Source organism: Lupinus angustifolius, chromosome LG11, assembly GCF_001865875.1.
Source record: "Lupinus angustifolius cultivar Tanjil chromosome LG11, LupAngTanjil_v1.0, whole genome shotgun sequence".
Taxonomy (NCBI): Eukaryota; Viridiplantae; Streptophyta; class Magnoliopsida; order Fabales; family Fabaceae; genus Lupinus; species Lupinus angustifolius.
In genome coordinates, this window is record NC_032019.1 from 24,288,246 (window position 1) to 24,305,018 (window position 16,773).

Consider the following 16,773-nt stretch of genomic DNA (forward strand, 5'->3'; position numbering starts at 1 on the left):
TATCATGCTTAGGGATTAAAATGTCATTCATTGCATGTGATTAAATGTGTTCATCATTCTATCTTTTCTTGCATGATTCTTTGATTTCTTTTAGACATTTCGTAGGGTAGAAATTATATGTTTCTGCATGATTCTAATCTTATACATATTCTTGATAACTTGTGAGATTTGTATAGGGTTTATAGTTGATCTTTAACTGTAATATTTGAGCCATTTTGTGCTTCATAATACTCTGTTTTTGTGTTGTTTTTGTGATAAGGAAAGTCATCTCTCAGTGTCTTACCACCAACGAGATTCAGTGAGTCTTCACCAAGACTTAGAGGTCTTGAGTTTAGAACATACTCTTTGTTGAGGCTAGATCGTAGGAAAGGTTTTCCTTGGCGATTAGAGTGGTCAAACCAAGGTAGGGGTTCTAGGAATTCAAGAAGGTAGCATCTAAGGTCTTGTAATTGGAAGTGTGTATGTAATATACATTTGTTTCAGTTTTAGTGAAGAAAATCTCCCGAGATCGGAAGGGTAGGACAAGATGTAGTTTTGCAGTGGACCGCAAAACGAACCAGTATAAAATCCTTGTTGCAGGTTGTTTCTTACCCTTATCTCTTTAGTTTTTAAAGTTGTTTTAATTCCCTATTTTAGTTGATAATTTGAATAATGTGATTCTGCCATATAAAGATTAATTATGTTCAAATATATTTGTTTTATCATTTCTGTATAATCGGTGAGTGGTTGTGCAATCAAGCCATTCAACAATTGTATGTTTTGTGCGACTTAATTGATTAAGTCATTGCTTTAATCGATTAACTGGGTATTTTCTAAAATAAGGGCTTTGGTGCCAAAAGCGGTATTTGGGAACCGCGATACCTATTCAACGCCCCCTGCCCCTTCTAGGTGTATTCTGTCATTGATACCTAACATCAACCCTATGAGTTGTCCGAGGGCATTTTGATCCCTTTTTGCCTGTGCCCTAGTCATAGGGCCATTTATGCCTTCTAGTCTATCATAATCAAGGTTGGTCTCTTTGGGTATTGAATCATACCCTCCTTCTCTAAAATATTTTGACCTCGAAATTGGTTCTTCATCACCTACATCAAAATAAATTATATCAATCTGTTTTATTGGATATTTGTTAGGAATATGCTTACCTTGAAGCTTGTAAGTATAAGCAAGATCATGATTTTGAGTGAATACAACTTGGTTGACCATGCCATCCATTAGTCCCATCTCAAGACAAGTTAACACGGTTTTGTCCTCCCAAGGGTCATTAACCCCCTTAACCACTCCAAGTTCATGAAAAGTTTGGAGATAAAATTTGGCAAACCAATGTTAGTAGTGAAACAAAGTAGAGGTGTTGATGGTTGTCTTGTAAGAACAACTCTTTTTTCTTCCACTTTTTTCATGAGATAAAGTCGCTTCCCCTCTGTCTCTCTTTTTGTTTTTGTTTATGTCTCACTCTCTTTTGTTTTTCTCTCATTTTCTCTTCTCTCCATATCTATTTTTTCTTCATGATCTTATTATCCTCAATGACTTATTTAGGAGTCAATGGTGAAAGAATCATCCTTTTCTTCTTGTGTACCAATTGTATTTGTTGGTACGACCATCGTGTGTAGCTCTTTTGTCATAGTGCCATGAATGTCCTAGTAACAAATGACTAGCCTTCATATCCATAATGTCACATAGCAATGAATCTTCATAGTTCCCAATAGATAAAGGAAATTTAGCTTGTTTGTCCACAAGCATTTCTACCACCTCACTCAACCATTATTACCAGTATGGAATGGGATGTGCTTTAGTCTCAATATTAGAGTTTTGAAACTAATCTTGTACTAACCATATTTGTGCAACTTCCACTACCAATAGTCAAACAACAAACCTTACCACCAACTAAACACCTTATATGGAAGATGTTTCCTCTTCAATCCACTTCATTGTCCTTGATTCAGCTTCCTAAGAGCCTCCTCACCGTTAGTAAGTCTCCTTTAGGAACAATATCATCATCTTCCTCATGATCATCCTCCTCATCACTTGAAGCCTCAAACTGAGACTCCACCTCACCACTCATGATGATCATGGTTTTTCTTGTAGGAAATTGAGAAGCCATATGTCCAAGGCCCAAGCACTTGAAACATTTTACATCTCTATTCCTTTGATTAGCCACCATAGATTGTTTACCTTGACTTGTAGTCACGGTTTCCTTGGCAATAGGTGTAGCATCTTTTGTTGGCCCCTCCTTCTTGAATTTGTCTACCCACATTGATGATTGATATTTGGAACTATACCCCAAGGAAAATATTTTTGGGCTTTTTCCTCCTTAATTGCTCTTCTACCATCATGGCTTGTTGAACCAAGTCATCCAACTCAATATAGTGTTGTAACTCAATAATATCTTGAATGTCTTGGTTTAACCCATGTAAGAACCTAACCATAGTGGGTTCTCGGTCCTCCTTAAAATTAGACCTTAGCAAGGATAATTCCATTTCCTTGAAATACTCATCAACACTCTTAGAGCCTTGTGTGAGTCTTTTAAGTTTGTTATGAATATCTCTTTGATAGGAGTTAGGAACAAACCTCCTTGTCATGATCAATTGGTTCAGCACCAATCCTTCTCCTCGTCTTTTGAAGTTGATCCCACCAAATCAAGGCATACTCCTTAAAATCCAAGCCTGCAACCTTAACCTTCTTTTCCTCATTGTAAGAATTACAATCAAATACTTGTTCAATTTTCAATTCCCACTCAAAGTAAGCCTTCGGGTCATTCTTTCTAATAAAGGTTGCCACCTTTATTTTGATCCCTTCGAACGTATCATCCTCCTTTCTTCTTCCCCTCCTTGTTTCCATCCTTTGTCTTCCTCGACCTCCTTCATCATCTGAATCACTCGATTTCCTATGTGCATGGTAGTCAAGCCTCTTATCATACTCCAATCTCATTTTCTCCATTTGTCTTTGGAGAGTTTGAAATTGTCTTGTCATCATAGCATGTAGGGTTGCTACCGTAGGGGACAATGGAGAACTATCACTTTCATGATTAGAATTGTTGGAACAGTTAGACATTTTCACTCAAAGTCACGTCTATCACTCACTTTTGGTTTGTCGAAAATGTAAAATTTTGTGTATCACTCAACACTATATCATCCACGGCGTTGTTAAGTAAACCAAGTATGGAACCAAGATATTTGTGAAAGAAAATCACCCCAACTTTCAAGATGGAAATATTGTGACTTGAGTTATACCTCAAAGAAAGAAATTTGGCACTTTGTTGACACTTTGTAACTTTTTGGACACTTTTGACACTTTTTGATTCTTTTGAACTTTTGTAGAGTAACTTTTGGCACTTTTGATTTTTTTGAACTTTTTGGACTTCGACACGTTTTGATTTTAATTTTTGGACTTAGTTTTTTATTTTTTATTTTTGGACTTTGACTCTTTGTCAAGAAGAAAGAAAAGACTAGACTCGCAGCCAAGCAAAAGACTAGCTCTGATGCCACTTGATGTGAACCCTTTAGGAAAGGTTTTTTGCACGATCTATCTTGGTTGGTTTTTGACCAAGCTCTCGGTTGGATTGAGCTTTTGTAAAGAGTAAGAAGCGGAATTGAATAACTAAGAAAAAAAGAAGGTGGATTAGACTTGAGGTGATAGGCGCCACAACATTTTGAGGTGTTGATAAGCCAAGGTGATGCTCGCCACAAGAACTTGGTTCTTGAAAAGAACTTTTAATCTTGGTTCAGCCAAGAAGATTTCAAGAATGCACAATGCTCGCACAAGGAATTAATCCCCAATTCAATATGAATTATACTCAATTTAACTTTTTTATTTCATCTGGAATGCATTCATATATACTGTCGAGCCAAACTTGGCTCACACGTAAAACCAAGAGTAAAAACACGACTTCAAAGTGATAGTCCTTGTGAAGAAGATCTTGCCTCTAACCTTGGCACGATTTTGATGAAGACACCAAGATCACAAAAAGAAGAAAACGAAGTAGACCATGAATACATAGAAGTTTCAACATGTTTATAGATTAAGTCTTCATATAGGTACTTCTATCCTTACACTCACTATAATATTTAGTAACAATGCTCAAAGAAATCAAAATCATTTTTAAAGAATTGGATATATCTAAAATTTAAAGTCAAAATTTTTAAGTAATGAGTTACTTGACCTGAGTAACAGGTTATTAGAACTAGGTAACATGTTACCTGAACTATGAAGCAATTGGTAACAGGTTACTAGAACTACGTAACAGGTTACCTGACTGAGAAAACAGTTACAAAGCAAAACTAACTGATGTAATCGATTAATCAAGTGTATTAATGGATTACCACATTGGATAGCACATTTGGGTAATGGATTACCACATCATGACAATCGATTACACATACTTATTAAAACCAGATTTTTAAATTCAAATGAACAACTTTCATCCAAAGTGAATAGGTTTCATTCCAATCGTATCTTCTCTTCATGGACAAATATCTTGGCTGATTGGAAGACTATTTAAAGGCATTGTGACATCCAAATTCAATACACACGATATACACAATAACATACAATCACACAAAAACTTTCACAACTTAGTAAACAAAATTCTGCACATTTTGTTAGCAACTTTGTTCCTAAACTTTCAGATTTTCTGAAGTTGCTTCCAAATTGCATTTGTTCTAAACTTTCAAAAGATCAAGAGCATTGTATACTAAGTATTTATATTGTGGGATTAAGGATTGCAAGTTATAGAATTGTCAAAACTTGTAAAGACAATCCTACTATTGTTATATTCTTCATCTTGGTTGTGAACTTTTCATCACAAGGGTGTGTTGAGAAGGGAGAAAAGTTCACTTGAAAAGGAAATTTTCAAGGGTAGACAATTTGTGAGTGTGTAAGGTACATAGGTCTCGAGGTGAGAATTTGTAATTGCAACTCAAATTATCCAGTGAAAAATCTCTTGTGTGACAAGAGTATTGGATGTAACATTCGATGGACAAGAAAGTGAATTAGTATAAAATTTCATGTGTACTCTTCTTCTACTTATTCTAGAGATTTAATTTTGCGTTACTTGGTGGAATTATTGTTAAGTGCCAAAATGTTAATGAAATGTATATGATTTAGAGGCACGTTGTTTGGATTTATTATTTAATTGCATATAATTCTCCATAATCTAGCAATCTTGTATTGTTTATGAATTTAAGTAATTGTTGTCGTTTGCAGGTAAGAAATGATGAAAAAAGAACGAAAAAGGGAGAAGAATATGTTTTTGAATAACACTAGCCTCGCCCAAGCGAGGTAATGGTCGCTCAAGCCATAATTCAGAGGAAAATCACCAGAAAACATTGGTACCCCTCGCCCAAGTGAGGGAGCCTCGTTCAGGCGATATTTCAAGACAAAAAACCTCATACTTACTGTTTCTCCCTCGCCCAAGCGAGGGAGCTTCGCCCGGGCGAGGTGTTCAGGCGTGGAAATGCAACTTCTCTCGCTCAAGCGAGAGATGTGTCGCTCAAGAGAGAAGATTTTTTAATGCTGAAATTTACTCTCTCGCTCGAGCGAGAGACCAGAAGTCTGGAACAAATATAGGCGGTTACGAAAAACAGAGGGGGGTTATCCAACCATTTTCCAAGCTTTTTCACACAATTTTAAGGAGAGAAACACTAGAGAGGAAGGGAGAAGTCGTGGGAACGACTTTAGATCCAGAATTTCTTGTATTTCTCATGATCAGAGTGTTGTAATGGCAAGGATGAGTGGCTAGTTCTTCGTTGTTGAGATTTGAAATGTAATCTTCTCACCTTGTACTCCTGGATTCAATTCTAATGTAATTGTTATTTGATTTTGGGAAGTTTATCCCGTTCTTAATACATGAATTTAATTAGCTACTGAATTCTTGTTCTTGGGTTCAAGTTTAATTGGAAAATTAAATTTGACACCTGATTTGGATTATCTTCCTTCATACACCATTATTTTAGGAATGGATAATGATGTATGAATTGCTTTTACATTGTTTTTAATGCTAGTTAATCAGTCAATTATCCAAGGAATTGGTAATTGAGTGATTATCTATGGATTTTACGCTCAAGGAATTGATGTAAATGAATTGCCGAAAATGTGCATCAAAATCAGTAACTTCGCAAATTGCTTGGAATTGAATCTATGGATGTAAAAATGGAAAGATGATGAATTTCGATCCCAACTCTTTTAAATTCATAGTTAGCTTTTTATTTTAATTTAACATTGTTACAAAACCATTATCAATATCAAACAAATTCCTGTAAATAGTTACTCAATTCATTCTTGTAGGAATTAGTGTAAATCTACTCTGCTCCCTGAGGACGTTATCCCGGTACTTTACCAGATTTTATTACTTGTATGATACGGTGCACTTGTCGTTCCGTAAATATCTGACAATTATGCATCAATAATCTGCTGCACATACACTTTGATAACATAGCAGAAAAATCATTCATATTCCCCCAACAACTAATTCACCCACATCTTAGTTGACATCTTAAACTTACAATTGAAACCAGAGCTTATTTTGAGTAATCTATTCTCAAATTTGATCATGTATTTAAGATGGTCTCAAGATCATTTCTAGGAGAAGGTTCCAACATCAATCGCCCTCCATCTTTGTTTGAGAATGCTATGACTTCTAGAAAATCAAGATGAGAATCTTTATAGAATCTCAAGACTTGGACATTTGGAATGCGATTGAGGAATGACCTTATGAACCCTTCATCATTCTTAATGGTGTAAGGGAAGTAAAGCTAAAATCTATTTGGAATGATGAAGATAAAAAGAAAGTGAAATATAATCTCAAAGCAAAGAACATCGTCACTTCAGCACTTGGCATTGACGAGTTCTTTAGAGTATCAAACTACAAATTTGCTAAAGAAATTTGGGACACTCTAGAAAGAATGTATGGAAGTAAAGAAGTGCAAAGGTTCGCAACAAATAGTGAAGCATCAACATCAAATCAAACCATTTTATTAAAAATTTGTCATATTTCCACCAACTGCCATATTTCCAACAATATCTAGCCCAGATCCCTAGAGTCTCTGTTTCATTACATCAATATCATCGTTTGTAACTTTGTATAGATATATCATAGAGAGAAAAGATCAGCCACCAACACCTTCTGATTTCTTAGTTCTTTTTTTACATTTCCTTATATCTCACTTTATTGAAAATATGGCGGTTAGTGGAAATGTGACAATTTTTTTAATAAAATGATTTGAAACTAAAAATGTAGGAAAAAAATAAACTTTAGTGTGGGAGACTTTATACTTAAAGATAGATAATACATACTAAAGATGATGTACAATACTATCATCATATGTAGTCAAGATCTTTCATGTCAAATCCTCGAGAAGAATATAAAACTAAAATGGAAGCATACCTTAACTTTAGTGTGAGAGACTTTATACTTAAAGATAGATAATACATACTAAAGATGATGTACAATACTATCATCATATGTAGTCAAGATCTTTCATGTCAAATCCTCGAGAAGAATATAAAACTAAAATGGAAGCATACCTTAATGTATTCATAGAGAATATGGTAAATGAACCTTATACCAATCTTAGCATCATGTATCCATCAACTCCATGTCACATGTCCTTGTATGCAAATGCATGTTCATAGTAGAACATGTAGGTTTCTTGGCCTTCAGATTGTAGACCAACTTTAGCATTAGTTTCTCCTTTAATGGGATGAAGAGAATGACTTTGTGTCTTATACTATATCATGATTTATTGTCAACAATTTGGGACACTAACCCCTTATTTATAAGAAGCGCATAACCTTCCATGAAGGCTGATGTTACTTCATTTTCTACACAATAATTTTCAGGACAATTATGTCTATAGTCATATACCTTACTTGAATTAGATCACTTTAATTTGGCTACTTAAAATAATGACCTTAAACACATTTAAATATTACATGTGTAACCCAAAATTTATTATAATCTTCTACTAGTCACAAAGGTAATTTTACAAATTAGGTTAGACTTTATGAGCTCAAAAATACGTCATTATAAACCTTAGACATATCCTTATCTCATCCACTAATTATATTAATATATAGAACCAAAAATGTTTTCATTATATTAATCATAACTAAACTCAATCAATGATCACTAATATTAACATAACTAAATGACATCAAATCAATCTTGAAATGTGCAGCATGAAAATCACATGAAGGCGATCTATATACATGTTGATTTTCAACTGGTCTTGATTTACTTTAGTGAGATCCACGTAAATAGATTTCAGAGTGAAACTGAACCATAAACCTTATTCTGCAGAAAAAATGTATACATATCCATTGACATGTCTATATAAAGGGAACACCTAAATACAAACTCTCACTGAACCAAAATATCCTCAAGTGATACAATACTCATATGAGCAATGTAATGTGAAAGATCTTATATAAAAAACCTTTAGTGAACAGATCTGCAACTTGGAGTTTGTGTCAATATACTCTATAGACATTTGAATACTCTGAATTGTTTCCTTAAACATATATAGCTATGTTAACCTTTTGTCACAATTGTATAGTCATCATATCCCATTATTAGATGTCTCATAATAAGCTATGGAAATCACTACCATAATTGATGAAACTATAAGTGTATGCTTCGCACTTTCCGAAATAGCTTCTCATCCACCTAATAGGCATATACAACCTTACATGGATTTTCAACTGTATTGACATCTAACAAAAAAACTAAATAACAATACCTAATGATCTCAACCTAATCACTTTATGTATTTAAGATATAATTTATTTGTTCTTTATAAGTACTACATAACCTAATTAGCTGCTTCCCAATTATTTTCATTGGATTAATTAAATATCTGCATTCTAGCCAAATACATAATATCTTGATTGTACAACTTTATATATACATTAGACTCACTTAGCCAACACATAAAGAATCTACTAGATATCTTTAACTTTAAAATTCATTCCTAAAACATTGCACCCATGAATGTTCCTAGAATTGCATACCTAATAAAATAAGTCTCATGCTATTTGAACATTCTCATTCCTCAAAGTTTCCTTTATCCTCAATGAAAATTCCTTAAAATTAATGAGTTGTTCCTTACTAAAGTACAAGGTCTAATTTCATGCATTTGAGAACAAACATATTGTTCTCTCCTTAATTCTTAAAGTTAGTGCAATTTAGGAAGATTGTAGAATATATATGTGTAGACATTATAAAAGCAGAGAAGTCAATAGAACGAAGAATAAAACAAATTGCAATCATTCTTGCAATTAAACTCACAATCAACTTTAACTCTTAAATTCAAATAATGGTGTGGGCACATAACAAGTTACTTAGCACAACATTAATATTCAGTCTTTGCACAAAAATATTAACTTGTAAGCGGTACACTTAATGTAGTAATCAAATCAAATATTGATAATCAATCATGTCAATCAATAAGTCTTTATTTGGAGCAACTTATTATTCACATGGAAAATCATACGATTATCACATATTTATTACCACAAGTATGTTTATAATGTTGGCCAAATAGTTATATTCATTTGGGCCGATCGTTATTCCCATAAAACTACAAGCATACAATTAGCTTGATATTCCATATCAATTGATTGATTATGAAACTATTGTTGTAATGGTCAAACATTGAGCACAATGCATGTCAAATAATAAATCATTCTTCAGACTGATTTATCATTCACATATGCAACCTTATATTTATCACATGTTTACCATCATATGTGTGTATATAATCTGGCCAAATAATAATTTTCCTTTGGGCCGATTAATAATCACATAGATACATATATACAATAATATTTGATATTTATTATGAACGATTTACATAAGAGATGTCACTTTGATGACTTATTGTTTAATAAATTAACTTAAATATCAAATAATATTGTAATCCACAATATACCCATTTTTGTGAATTTTTTCTTCAACCCTTAATCCAAACATACTTTTACTTATGCTCAATATACAAATATATATTTCAGACCATGGTTCGATCCTTTTACAGTAATAGCTAGATGGTAAGGTTCCTTCCTTTTTTCACCAAATGGACCATGATTTTATCTTCCCCGTTTTTTAGGTTTAAAAAAAAAAGATCCAACAGTGGTCGCCCTTGGATTCGAACATGGAGTATTGAACACAGTCCACATAGATATCACACATCCAAAAAATATTTATATCCCTAACTTGCTTCAAATAGCCAACTATTTTACTGTTTGGCAACCAAAAAATGTATTTTTATATTCCGGAGTTGATTCTACAGACAGATGACATTGACAAAATTTGTTGATACTGGGTTTTGAACTTGAGATTCATAACCAGAAAATCCAAGATGTCAATACGGACCAATGCAAGTGTAATTGAACATTCGAAATTGATTTATAATATCTAATTATTATATTTAACCGGAACCTTTTCAAAAATAGTTCAGAACAATATAAAATTCTGCATGAGGTTGAACCAAAGATCAAACATCCCCAATCAGTGCCACATCATAAGCAACTGCAGTGAAAACATTTGGGAATTGAGTTAGTTTGCTTTGGTCATTTTCTGTTTTTATTTTCAATAAAATCAGAAATGGAAAGTGAAAACATGTTTACATTATTATTTTCATTTCATATTTCTACAAACAAGAGTTTTATTTCCGGAAATTTTGAAAATGAAAAAATGTCATTTCCAACATTTTTAATAATGAGGCAATGACCTTTTATTGAAAATTTTAAGACTTTTGTCACTCCATTTGTTCCATGTCTTTTGATGTTTTAAATTTTCCATGTTATTATTAATGTTTTGATGTTTTCAAAACTCAAAAGACACTTATATTTTACTTTCTAACTATACTTTTATTTATTAGTCGTTTTTTAACCACTTGTTTCTTCATTTTTTTTAATTCAGTTTTCATTGTGCATTAAATATGACTACTTTAGTCAAATTGTATCATATTTTTATATCATTTCATAATTGTTTTACTATATGATAACCTTAAATATCAAAATATGTGAATGGGCCATGAGAGGTATATATTTTTAATTACCCTCTTTAGTCTCCATTAATTATCAAAAGACCAAAATCAACCGATGAATGACTCTATCGTCCAGGTTGTTACACATCTACATAATATAATTTACTTCTTCATCTCTCAACGTAACAACTTTTCTCCATATCTTTTATGGCATTGTTGAAATATAGTTCAATGTTAGGTATGACAATGTATGATTTTGGGATCAAAACTGACGTTCATGAAATATTAGTTACCACAACCTATATTAAATATTAGAGCATTGGTATGTTACTAATTTATTTTACTTTAACTTTTTTATAGAGCACTTGCAACTGTATGATGCGCTCGTTATGACTTTTCACGCGTCTTTGTGATAATTATTGACTAAGTCCAACAATTAAAGGTGTTCAATATATTGTTACATAAAATTCATTGGAAAAGATAATGCAAACATCCTATGACATCATTGACTTAATGGTAAGGGTAATTGTCGTGGTTTGTGTAGTTTATAGTGAATAATTTTAAAAATGAAAACGATAATAACAAACATGTTTTGAGGAAATGAAAATTGTTTTTTGAAAATAAAAAACAAGAAGTAGAAATAAAAAACATTTCTCGAAAGAAAACACACTCTAAAACACATTTGAACATTTCAAAACAACATAGTGAAAGGTGTTGAAGCTGAAACCTTCAAACTAAAATAGTAGCACCCAACCAGTATACCCACTAACGGATTCTGTTTTATTTTGAGAATAAAACCTGATTAAGGTTAAAACCCGTTGTTCTAAAAATTCAAATTCTCAAATGATGCAACCTTCTACAAAATCCAAACATTTCATTTGTATATGAAATATTCCATAAACAACATACAAAATTATTTCATGAAACTTTGATTTAAATTTCTTGTGTAAACTTGAATCAAAACCAAAATGTTTGCTCTCATTAAACGATACTAAATTAAACAAATAAAATATTCATTATACAAAATAAAGATTCTAAAATGAACGATATCTTTGAATAAATGTATGTTACATAGAATGTTGAACCAATTCTCAGTATTCAATGAACACAACGCAATTTCATCTATGAAGATGAAAACATGATTATTGGATCTAATACTAATTGTAGAGAAAAATCTTTAGTAAACTTTATTGTGATGGAAGACTTATAGTTAAATATACATAATATATATTAAAGATAGATGAATAATATTATCATCATATATAGCGAATGTCTTTCATGTCAAATCATCAAGAAGAATATAAAATTAGAGCGAAAATCTACCTTAATGTATTCATAAAGAATATTGTGAATGAACTTTATATAAATTTTAGCATCATGTATCCATCAACTTCATGTCACATGTCCTTGTATGTAAGTGCATGTTCATAGTAGAACATGTAGGTTCTTTGGTCTTCTAATTGTAGACCACCTTTAACCTTATCTTCTCCTCTAATGGGATGAAGAGAGTGATTTTGTGTCTTGTATATATCATGTTGTGTTGTCTACGATTAGGGACTATGACCTCTTATTTATAAGAAGCGCATAAATCACTTGAATTAAATCACCTTGTATGCTACTTCATTTTCTTATTCCAATTTTACCCATCATAAAATAGAAATAAAACTTTTGGTATTTATACAATAATTTACATTACAACTATTTCATTTATACCTTACTTGAATTAAATCACCTTAATTTGACTACTTAAAATAATGACTAAACACGTGTAAACATTTTATGTCTGACCCAAAATTTCTTACAGAAAATGTTTAACTTTCTTAAAAAGTAAAATGGAAAATATTGAATAGGAAAGTGAATATTTTTATGAAGTAATTGAGAAGTGCGATTATGCCATATATACCTTACTTGAATTAAATCACATAAATTTGACTACTTAAAATAATAACTTTGAACACGTGTAAATATTATATGTGTGACCTAAAATTTCTTACAAAAAAATGTTTAAGTTATGTTAAAAAGTAAAATGGAAATATTAAATAGGAAAGTGAATATTTTTATGAAAAGAGAGAACATGTATTAAATGTTTTAAAAACAATATAATATAAATTAATTAAAATACCCTTGAAATGAAATTGGGTGAATAAAATAGAATATGAGTTTTGGTACAAATATTTGGCTACATATTGCTAACATAATCTTTCGTACAAACAACTTTACTTATATTAACAAAATCACGCGAAAAGAGTTGCTACTGTGAGAAATAAAATCAATTAATATGAATTATTAAATCTTATTTGAATAATCAAGATTAAAAAGTAAATAACATGATTTTTTAAACATCATCGGACCAAGATTAAAAAAAAGTTATGTATATTCATATTTTAATCTTAGTTATTTAAATAAGATTTAGTAATTTATATTAACTAAAAATTGTATTAACTTTTGGTACTACTATTGGTATCTTGTTAATTTTTTGGGTAATGAACTAATCCATTTTGGGGTATGTAACTGTCATTGTCAACAAACACTGCTCTCATGAATCAAACTCTTAACATTTTAGTTATCATCAAAATCTAGCAGAACCTTACATCAATTGACCAAAACCTTGTTGGTAAATTGTTCTAACTTGAAAAGTGGTAATTTGAATGCTGAAAATAAGTGCATAGGATAATTAAAAACAAATAGTTCTTGTTCAAAGACACGGACTTCGGCCGTCAGCCTCTTGTTTTCCACTTAAAACTATAAAAGGCAGACATAAACATTCCACCCTCAAATATCATACACACACTACGAAAGCCGGACACCTAAGGGATAAGATATATCATGGATATATTTTTTATATAGGTTAAAGTCTATAAAAAAGAAAATGATATATATTCTATTATATTATTCTATATATCTTCATACTCACAATAAAATGACATGTATCATAAAGTGATACTTTATTTATTATTGGTTGGTTTACAAGTGACAAATGTCATATTTTAGTGGGTAGGAGAATTTAGCATTACTCCTATAAAAATATTCTAAAGTATACACATTTTGTAAGTAGTTATATGAATTTTTTTATAATTATCCCTTAAATTTTAGTTGTTGGTGAAATTAGTCGATACATAAAGAAAATGCTAAATTAAACACAAAACAATTTATTTTAACCTCAATTGTTATATTATTTTATTTATATATATATATATATATCAATATTATTATACTAACTATTTTTAACTCTGAAATTTAAGTATTTTCTTCTTCTAAATCAATTTTGTATTTTTTGATGCAGTTTCCTTCAAGTATCAAGTTAGCTAATGTGCATTGTTAAAATTTAAGGGATAGTAGGAAGAAAAATAATTTATAATGACTAATTGTAAGAGAAATAAAGTTTAGAGGGACTTTATAGATTCTTCTCTTTTATATTTAAGATAAAAATACAATTAAGATATTTACAATTTTTACAAGTATTGATTCAGGATATTTGTTATAGGTATTTGTCATTCCTCGTCGATACATAATGACTTTATTTGGAAAAACTAGCTTGTAGATATGAAGGTAGCTGTGAGCTTATAGCTGCGAATGTAACTTATTAAACTAGAGTTGTTCGGTGAAACGAGCTTTGTAACTAGCTGAAATTTAAAAAATGACTTAAAAGTACATACATTATTTATTTAATTATTTATTAATTAAAGTAATTAAATACATATATAATTTAAAATAATCATTTATTTTTATATTTTAGTTATAATTGGATCTGTAATATTTTATTTATTTGTTTGCTTTATTTTAATATTTTTTGTTTTCAATATTTTTAAAAAAATGTAATTAAGTTATATAAGTTTATAATATTCTTCCACCAATGATACTGTATATCATTAAAAGAAATAATACGACAATATATTGAGGGCATGTAATATGATATGTTAAAATATTAAAGGCTAAAATGGAAAATTGAATTATTGAAAGCTACTATCAGTTTTTAAATGCTACTTGAAGTAGTTTTTGAAAAGAAGTTTTCAAACGTTACAAGCTCATTTTTTAAAAGCTACAAGCTACCTTCGATTTTTATTTACTAAACACATCTAATAAATCTATGATCTATCTAATAATGCAAATGGTTGATGTTATTACAAAAATATCTATCTCCTATGATTGACACCTGACTTTTTAAGGGGTATTTTAGTAACTACATAGAATTTCTTGATGGGGTAAAGTTGTCCTTATGGAAACTAGTAGCTTTTGTTCCATTCATTTTCAAAATTTGAAATTAACTACAGTTTCATTCCAGATTATTTTCTATTCATTTTTCATACCCCTTTCTTTTTCTCTCTCCATTTCCGATCTAAACCTTCTTCTCCATTTTTTTCCACACCTTTCTTTATTCATCCCCCTTTCTTCATCCTATGCACAATTTCTTCATCAATCAAATTGGCGATTTTTCCTTATAACTTCCTTTCATGTTTTTGTTGTTAACCTCCTCATCCTTGAAACTTACCCGTGAATTTTGGTTATTAGGTATGTTTTCTCATCATAACTTATTTCAAACCTCTTGGTGTTATCTTGGAAATGCATGCTAATTTGTTGTTATTGAAAACATTTTTATCGGAACAAACTTATGTGTTGCTTTTCTAGTTCATCATTTATAAAAAAAGATAACTTTTTTACTTCTTTCATGCATTTTTAGTTCAAGATAAAAAGTTTCATGTTATTTTGGATATGCATATTATTTTGGTTTTGTTGATAACATTTTTAGTGGATCAAATTTATTTTTTATTTTTTAGATCATCATTTACTAAAAAGATAACATTTTACCAAAAAAGTTTTAAAAAAAATTGAGCATTTTTGCTCCATGAATAGGGATGGCAATGAATACCCGAATTCGTGGGTACCCATAAAAAATACCTGTAATGAGTCGGGTATGGGTCCGCATTTTTGGACCTGTGGGTAATGACACCCCCGATTTTAAGACCCGCTGTTAAAACCGATATCTTAGCCATCAATTCTAGGGAAATTTAAAGGTTTGAATTAGTGAGTAGATCTATATCATCAGATTTTCCTAAAATTGATGACTAAGATATGGAATATTGGATCTCTATTGTTAATTCATAATGTTATATTGTTAATTCATAATGTTATATGTTATATTGTTAAACGGTAATGTTACATTGTTAAGTAGGGATGTGATGTTACATTGTTAATTGATATGTGTAATATAATATTATGTCGACTTGATAATTCTTATTAAATTAATTTTACATCATAGTATTGAAATAATTAATTTAAAATATGCTTAAAACTTTAAATTATTTTTTATATTTTTTCTCTTTTGATTACCTAAATAACATATAAGATTGTAATAAATAAATACACAATGACATAAATTACTAGAAATCATTTTTAATATTTTTTAATTCGTGGGTACCCATAGATCCGATGGGTACTCAAAGACCCATGGGTAACAAACCCATCGGATATCAACATGGGCCTGGGATGGGTTTAGTTCCAAAAATGAAGTAATGGGGCAGGTTCGGGTAATGCACTATCCGGACTCAACCAGACTCATTGCCATCACCATCCATGAAGCTTATTTCCTGTTTTTTGAGTTCGAGATAATAATTTTTGTATGATTTCCCATTACAATGGGTCTTGTAATTTTGTGTTGAAATATGAGTAGAGATGCGTGGAGTGGTTTCTGTTTTTCCCAATTCTAAAAGAAAGTTGCACACTACTCATTCATGGGACTTTTTGGGTGTTATGACTAATGAAGCCATAGAGATTCAAGGACACTTCACCAAAAACC